Below are 8267 nucleotides of genomic sequence, written 5' to 3'. Positions count from 1 at the left end.
TGGGATATTGTACCATGACAATGATCTCAGTGTCCACCATTGATATTGTATTAAGCTATTAAGCATCGTATTATAAATTGCCATGAAGTTCAAAGTCAGGATAAAATAGAATGCATAAATGCCAGTCAAATTGGCTTTAGCCACTTCTAATCCTATAGGAAAATTTGTCTTTGGAATATAATCTGCATCTCTGTAGTGAGTCATTGTTTAGTCAAGTGGAAAATTGTAGGATCTTGATTAATATTTTATCAAGGCACACAATTTTCATTAAAGACATTATTGTCACTTCTATTGATGTGCACCAGGGGATCATCCAACATTTATGAAAGCAAAATCCAGATAATATTCTTGACACGCAAGGCTTGCTTCATCTAGATGTGCTTTGCCAAACCATCTCAGCCTCAAATCCTGCATCATTCAGCTCTCTGTTTGTTGCCTATCATCCCTCTGTCCAAAGTCTCCTCAATTTAAACTACCTTGTTGGATCCCAACACTTAAAAGGCTTTAACATTTTGAATGTTTTGAGCAGGATAGATGCCATAAGAATGAATACAGTTGTGAAAGAATGCAATGCTAGGGGCTACCAAGGGAAGATAGTCACTGATAAATCCAGTGAGAATCATCTTTACTCAGAGTACAGAGAGACTGTGGAATTTGAACAGTGGTTGAGACAAATAACGTTGACACTTTTAGAAGGAAAATTAGATAAGGACATGTCAGAAAAGTAGATAGAAAAGTACTTTGAAAGGCTGAAGCGAGAAAGATAGAATAGTATGAGATTCGTGTAAAGTACAAACACTGGTATTGACAAATGAATGGCATGTGTTTTGCACAGTATATTCTATTAACTGAATTTTAACAAAAATTGGAAGTGCGCCAGTTTTGGTGAGTTTCATGGATGGTTGAAGAGTCTTGAAGTCCTCACTATTGACAAGAAAAATTGAGAACTTCGTAAAAAGGAAAAACACAGGCACACCAAACTGAAGGTTAGGAGACTGAAGACAGCTAGACACTTCAAAAACATAAGTTAGCAGGAAAGAACATAAACAAAGAATTAGAAGGGCTAAAGGGGGCATGAAACGTTTTTGGCAAACAGGATTTAGGTGAATCTCAAGACATTTTATACATAAATGAGGAGCAAGAGAGTAGCTAGCAAAGGATAGCTCCACTCAAGGACAAAGAAGGGAAATCATGTGTGGAACCAAAGGAAGTAGGTGAGATCTTTCATGAATACTTTCACAAAGAAGAAGGATATGGTGGATGGTGAGTCTTGGGAGGGGTATGTTGATATTTATAAAAGGAGGTGTTGGATGTTTTAAAAAGCATTAAGGTACTCTATTCCCCAGTCCCAAATGGGATCTATCCTGGAATGCTGAGGGAGGCAGGTGAGGAAATTCCCAGGGCATTGCATGAAATCGTTGTAATGTCCACAGGAGAAGTTCCAGAGGACTGGAGAATAGCAATGCTATTCCTTTGTTTAAGATGGAATAATTTGGGAAATTACAGGCCACTGAGCCTTACGCAAGTGGTAGGGAAATTCTTTGAGAAGATCCTTAAAGATAGGATTTACTCACATTTGGAAAAAAATGGATTTATGAGCAATCATGGCTTTGTGCGAGGAAGGTTGCGTTTCACAAACTTGATGGAGTTTTTGAGGCAGTGACAAAGGTGATTGATGAGACAGGACAGTTGATGTTATCTATACGGACTTTAGCAAAGCTTTTGCCAAGGCAAGCTGTTGCAAAATGTGAAATCACATGAGATCCACAGTGAGCTGGAAGATGGATGCAGAACTGGCTTAGTCAAAGAAGACAGAGAGTAAGTAGAAGGGTATTTTTCCTTACTGGAGATCTGTGACCAGCTGGATACTGCAGGGATCAGTGCTTGGACCCCTATTGTTTGTAATATATATAAATCATTTGGAGGAGAATGTAGGTGGCCTAATTACTATGATTGCAGACAACAAAGAACGGCTGACCTGCAGAAGTGAGGCAGATTGCCAAAGGATACATAAGGATAGAGATAGCCTGTAGACTTAGGTGAAGAAACAGCAGGTGGAGGTGATGTATTGCAAAATACAGTAAATGGCAGTAACTTACGGAAGGGTCTAGGCACACAGGTCCATAGTTTCCTGGAAGTGACAAAACAAGTGAATAAGGTAGTCAAGAAGGCAATTAGTGTGCTTGCTTTCATCTTTTGGGTCATAGAGTATAAAAATTGGCAAGTCATGTTGTAGCTGTATGGAACTTTAGTTGGATCACATTTGGAACACTGTGCGCAGTTCTGATCATCACATTACAATGATGTGGAGGCTTTGGAGAGAATACTGAAATGGTTTACCAGGATGTTGGAGGGTATTAGCTATGAGGAGAGATTGGACTCAGTTGATTTTTTTTCACTTGAACATTGAAGGATGAGGGGTGACCTGAAAAAAGTTTACAAAATGATGATAGGCATGGATAGAATGCATAGCTGGAGTCTTTTTCCCAGGATAGAAATGCCAATCACTAGGGGACATTGTTTTAAGGTAAAAGAGGTGTAAAGGAGATGTGAGAAGCAGGCTTTTAAACAAAGGATGGTAAATGCCTACAGTGTGCTGTCAGAGGAGGTGGTGGAGCGTTCAACATAACAACATTTACAAGGCATCTAGACAGATACATGAATAGGCAGAGAATAAAGGGAAATGAACTAACAGTTTTTATTTTTAAAAGGCATCATGTGTTGGCATAGTCTTGGCAGATCGAAGGGCCTATTGTTGTGCTGTACTCTTCTTTGTTCTTGTTCTCTGCAACTCCTCTCAGTCATCATCAACTTAGCTATGCATCCAGCCACTAGGGCATCTTCCCTCTCACCAGATGAGGAAACACTTGCCACAACTGAGACCTCCCAGGATTCCTGGTACTAGCACCAATTTCAAAGCCCAGCTATGCACCAGTAGGAGGAAACCTAAAGGAAATATTTCTGAGGGCACATAGATGGCACAGTTGACATTCCGTTACAAATACAAGTACACATGCACAAATATTTTGCTACTTAGGAATCAAGCTACACCAGTTATCCATCCTTAGCATCATCTCATCTTAGAATCCTGTCTCAGGGAGTGTTCCTCTTTTCCCAATGCTTAGTGCAACCTAACATCATCTCATTGTTCTATGTGGGAGAATCATATACTGGAAAGTCTTCAAATGTTTGCAACAGCAAAAGTGAGGATAACAGAAACAAAACATGCCTTTGCTTCTGGGAACAGACAGAAACTGCTTACCTGTCGACGAACAACAGCTGCACAATCAATAAGTGATCACTGCACCCGGCTCACATCTATCAGAAAGGGGAGTCTGTTGTGTTCTGCCTGGCTTAATCCACCTTATGCTGGAGCATCCCATTATGCAGAAGGTGATGCTCAATGTCCTCATCTTCTTCCTTGTAAGATTGCTGCCACTCTTCCAGTTCATCAATATCCATCATGCCTCATCTTTGTCAGGTCCTGTGGCACTGAGCACATTACACAAGGATTATGTAGTACACATTGTCTGAAAAGGAAAATGTGAGGACTGCTGGAAAAGCACTGCAGTTCATTCCTAATGAAGAGCTTATGCTCGAAACATTGACTCTCCTGCTCCTTGGATGCTGCATGACCGGCTGTGCTTTTCCAGCACGACACTTTTTGATCCCGTATTATCTGAAAAGCCTTCCAGACAAATCTAAGTATTCAAACTCATCTTTGACATGCCTATTACCTACTTCATGATTGTTCTGGTTGAAGAAAGAGCAGCATTGTTTCTACACTCAGTCACAAGGTTATATAATGGAGTCATTAGCCATGGTTGCAGAAGTTAGGCCTTGTGTCCCAGTAATCATCGAAGCAAAGCATCTAGCTTTTGACAATTTAGCATATTCCCCCACATGGTAGAACATGCAGAACCTCAACAGGAAGATCATTGAATGCCGCTATATGGATTGTTGACATAGGAACCTATTCTGATGAATGCAGCACAAGCCATTTTTTGCAAATGCAGCAAGAGTTTGTAAATTATGTCTGATTACTTTTACCTTCACATCCTACGTTCCACATCAGCCAAGAAGTTCAGCATTGAAATGTAATGTGAATGTTTGTGAGATGTCCACTTTGGTAGCAAGACAGGAAGCCAGATTATTATCTAAATGGCAACAAATTAAGAGAAGAGAATGTGCAACAAAACCTGTGTGTCCTTGTACACCAGCCATTGAACGTAAGCGTGCAGGTGCAGGAAAGAAGGCAAATGGTGTATTGGTTTTCATACAGAGAGGATTCCAGCATGTTGGTTGCAATTGTACAGGCACATGGTGAGATTACACCTGGAATATCATGTGCAGTTTTGGTCTCCTTATCTAGTGAAGGATGTTCTTGCTCTAGAGGGAGTGCAACGAAGGTTTCCTAGACTGATTCCTGGAATGCTGGGACTGACATATGAGATTGAATCAATTGGGATTATATTCACTGGAGTGCAGAAGATTGAGATATGATCGCATAAAAACCTTTAAAATTTGAACAGGACTAAACAAGGTAGATGTAAGCAGAATGCTTCTGATAGTGGGGAAGTCCAGAACCAGGTCACAGTCTAAAGATACAAGATGAACCTTTTAGGATTGAGATGAAGAGAGATTTCTTCACCCAAAGAGTAGTGAGCCTGTGGTAGTTACTACCTGAGAAAGTAGTTGAGGCAAAACATTGTATGATTTCAGGAAGGAGTTGGATAAAGCACTTGGGGTTATAGGGATCAAAGGACAAGGGGGAGAAGCAAAAAATTCCAGAAGATTAGTCAAGCATGATTTCCCCTTCATAAATCCATGCTGACTCTGACCTATCCTGTTACTACTATCCAGATGTGTTGTAATTTCATCCTTTATAATAGACTCCAGCATCTTTCCCACCACTGAGGTCAGACTAACTGGTCTATAATTTCCTGCTTTCTCTCTCCCACCTTTCTTAAAAAGTGGTACAACATTAGCCACCCTCCAATCCACAGAAACTGATCCCAAATCTATCGAACTCTGGAAAATGATCATCAATGCATCCATGATTTCTCGAGCCACCTCCTTCAGTACCCTGGCATGTAGACCATCAGGCCATGGGGACTTATCAACCTTCAGACCTAACAGTCTCTCCAACACCAATTCCTGGCAAATATAAACTCCCTTAAGTTCAGGTCCTTCAGCCACTGTTACCTCAGGGAGATTGCTTGTGTTTTCCCCAGTGAACACAGATCTGAAGTACCAATTCAATTCTTCTGCCATTTCTTTGTTCCCCGTAATATATTCCCCTGTTTCTGTCTTCAAGGGCCCAATTTTAGACTTAACCATTTTTTTGCCTCCATTTTCCCACTTATCTTTGTTATGTTATACTTTTTCTCTTTTAACTTTATATGTTTCTTAACTTCCCTCATCAGCCACGGCCACCCATGCCTCCTCCTAGGATCTTTCTTCCTTTTTGGAATGAACTGATCCTGCAACTTCTGCATTATACACAGAAATATCTGCCATTGTTCCTCCACTGTCATCCCTGCTAAGGTATTGCACCATTGAACTTTGGCCAGCTCCTCCCTCATAGCTCCATAATTCCCTTTATTCATCAGAAATATTGTCACTTCCGATTGTACCCTCTCTCTCTCAAATCGCAGATTGAAGCTTATTGTATTATGGTCACTACTTCCCAACGGCTCCTTCACGTCGAGGTCCCTGACCAATTCTGGTTTGTTGCACAATACCAGATCCAGAATTGCCTTCTCCCTGGTCTGCTCCAGTACCAGCTGTTCTAAGAATCCATCTCTGAGGCACTCCACAAAGTGTCTTTCTTGAGGTCCAGCATCATCCTGATTCTCCCAGTCTACCTGCATGTTGAAATCCCCCATAACAACTGTAATAACATCGTTGCAACAGGCCAATTTCAGCTCCTGATTAACTTACATCCGACATCCAGGCTACTGTTTGGGCACCTGTAGATAACTCCCAAGAGGGTCTTTTTACCCTTAGTATTTCTCAGCACTATCTACACTCACTCTACATCCCCTGATTCTAGTTCCCCCCGCACAAGGGACTGAATATCATCCCTTACCAACATGGCCACCCCACCCCCTCTGCCCGTCAGTCTGTCCTTATGATAGCACGTGTAGCCTTGAATATTCATTTCCCAGGCCTTGTCCACTTGAAGCCACGACTCAGTTATCCCCACAATATCGTATCTGCCAATTTCCAAAAGAGCCTCAAGCTCATCCATCTTATTTCTAATGCTTCGTGCATTCATGTATAGTATTTTGAATTTGTTACTGCCCTCACCCTTCCCATCAACTCCTGTTTCACTCAACCTTACAGCACGATCCCTTTCTGAGTTTTCTGCCTCATTGATACAATTGTCTTTCTTGACTTCTCTTGTTCTAACTTTCCCTCCAATTTCCTTCTTAAACATCCAGTTTGTCCCCTCCCCCCCGCTACTTAGTTTAAACATAGCTGTGTTGCAGTAGCAAACCTTCCTGCCAGAATGCTGGTCCCTAACCTATTAAGGTGCAAACCGTCTCCCTTGTAGAATTTATGCTTGCCACAAAACATACCCCTGTGATCCAAGAATTTAAAACCTTGCTTCCTGCACCAGTTCCCCAACCACACATTCAAGTCCATTATCTCCCTGTTTCTGGCCTCACCAGCCCGAGGAACTGGAAGCAAACCGGAGATAACCACCTTGGACGTCCTGCTTTTCAGCCTTCTTTCTAGTTCTCTGAAGTCCCGCTGTAGTATGTTCCTCCTCTTCTTCCCGACATCATTTGTGCCGACATGTACCATCACCTCTGGCTCTTCACCTTCATCCTTGAGGATTTCCTGCACTCTGTCTGTGATGTCTTTAACCCTGGCACCAGGAAGGCAACACACCATCCTTAAATCCCGTCTGCTGCCACAAAAACCCTGGTCAGTCGTCTCACTATGGAATCCCCTATTACCAAGGCTCTGTGCGATGTCCGACTCTTCCGCTCTGTCTCCACGCCAACGTTTGATTGACAGCCCTGGCCGCCTCACGGACTGGCAGTGTCATCTGTTTCTACTCTTTCCAAAAGACTCAACTTGTTCCTGACATGTACTTCCCCTGAGGTCTCTTGCACCTGTCTCCTCTCTGCCTTCCTCATCGTCTGCTCTCTTCTGCTCTCTTCTGGTACGATTGGTGTAATAACCTCGCTGAAGGTCTTGTCCAGAAAGATCTCATTCTCTCGGATGAGCCTAAGGTCCTCGAGTTCTTTCATCAGTGCTGCAATATGCTCTGTCAGTAGCTGAACGTGCACACACTTTCCACACGTATACGAGCTAGACACATCAGAGTCGTTGACCTCCCACATCAAGCATGTAGCACTCTGAACCAGCTTGGCAGTCATGTCTTCATCCTCTTCAACTGTGGCATAATCACTTCACTCAACCTCCTTGTCAAAGACTCCTGAGCTAAAGCTTCACTCTTCAATCCACAGGAACTTCCTTGGTACCATCCCTTTGTTGGTTGGCAAAATTGCACATGTCTTGTAGTTATGCTGATTCTTGCCATTCCTACTTTGTCCTTTGTTTATGAACATTCACAGCAATTCCATGTTCAATTAGTCCTTATCACAAGACTGCTTAACAGGCTAGCTTGTTAAATTGTAATCACATTGCCCCCACAATTATTACACTTGTTTAAGGTTAGCTTATTTTCCAATCATGCTTTAATATTTCAGCTGTTAGCCAACTGGATATCATAAGGAGATACTTCTTCCCTTTGTAGAGGAGTCAATTGCCTGGGACACAACTTTAAAGTTAGAAGCCAAAAGGTTCAGATGGGTTTTGAGGAAAAAGACCTTCATTCAGAAGTTTGCAGGCATCTGGAACCCACTGTCGAAAACCCTCAAGACATTTAAGCAGTATTTAGATGAATATTTGAAATACTACAGTGCAGAAGGCTATGGGCTAAGTGGGATTAGAATAGATGATGGGCGCAGACGCAATGAGCCCAGCAGCTGTCATAACAAGCCATTATGTGCCCTGATAGAATGCTTTCCATGTTTTCTATGGTGCATCTGTAAAGGGTTCTTATGGACATGCCAAATTTCCTAAGCCTCCTGAGGAATAAGAGACGTCATCGTGCCTTCTTGACCATCGCAGCGACATGGGAGGTCCAGGACAGATTGTTGGTTACTTTCACTCCTCGGAACTTGACACTCTTGATCCTCTCCCCCTTAGCTCTGTTAATGTAGATAGGAGGGGTGTCCACCCCCTTT

Source organism: Chiloscyllium punctatum, chromosome 22 (assembly GCF_047496795.1).
Source record: "Chiloscyllium punctatum isolate Juve2018m chromosome 22, sChiPun1.3, whole genome shotgun sequence".
Taxonomy (NCBI): Eukaryota; Metazoa; Chordata; class Chondrichthyes; order Orectolobiformes; family Hemiscylliidae; genus Chiloscyllium; species Chiloscyllium punctatum.
This window is presented reverse-complemented; position numbering follows the sequence as displayed.